Source organism: Austrofundulus limnaeus, unplaced genomic scaffold, assembly GCF_001266775.1.
Source record: "Austrofundulus limnaeus strain Quisiro unplaced genomic scaffold, Austrofundulus_limnaeus-1.0 Scaffold1854, whole genome shotgun sequence".
NCBI lineage: Eukaryota > Metazoa > Chordata > Actinopteri > Cyprinodontiformes > Rivulidae > Austrofundulus > Austrofundulus limnaeus.
In genome coordinates this window covers 11498-12007 of record NW_013954256.1, presented here as the reverse complement: position 1 = coordinate 12007, position 510 = coordinate 11498, and the positions used below count along the sequence as shown (strand labels likewise).

The window sequence follows — 510 nt, the reverse complement described above, 5'->3', positions numbered from 1 at the left end:
GTCAGGGTCAGGACAGGGTCAGGTCAGGGTCAGGGTCAGGACAGGGTCAGGTCAGGGTCAGGGTCAGGACAGGGTCAGGTCAGGGTCGGGTCAGGGTCAGGTCAGGGTCAGGACAGGAACACCTGAGGTCAGGGTCAGGTCAGGTCAGGACAGGGTCAGGACAGGGTCAGGACAGGAACACCTGAGGTCAGGGTCAGGTCAGGACAGGGTCAGGACAGGGTCAGGACAGGAACACCTGAGGTCAGGGTCAGGTCAGGTCAGGGTCAGTACAGGAACACCTGAGGTCAGGGTCAGGGTCAGGTCAGGTCAGGGTCAGGTCAGGGTCAGCATTCATACCTGAACTTGTTTAAATTACCACGTAGTTGTTTGTTTATTCATTTCAATTTAAAAAATTTTCAGTACAACAAAAGAAACACGGTTAGGGTTAGGGTTTTTGTTCAGCATTTGGCCCAGTGACTGCAGCTGATTGCAGGCTGGCTCCAGCTGCTCCCGGTCAGGTTAGGGTCAGGT

General features: G+C 54.7%; 1 protein-coding gene across 1 annotated transcript in view; it reads left to right on the top strand.

Annotated features, from left to right (window-relative positions):
- Positions 1–510, top strand: part of LOC106536514 (mucin-17) — a gene marked incomplete at its 3' end in the record, with an annotated part of 33378 nt that overhangs the window by 29106 nt on the left and 3762 nt on the right.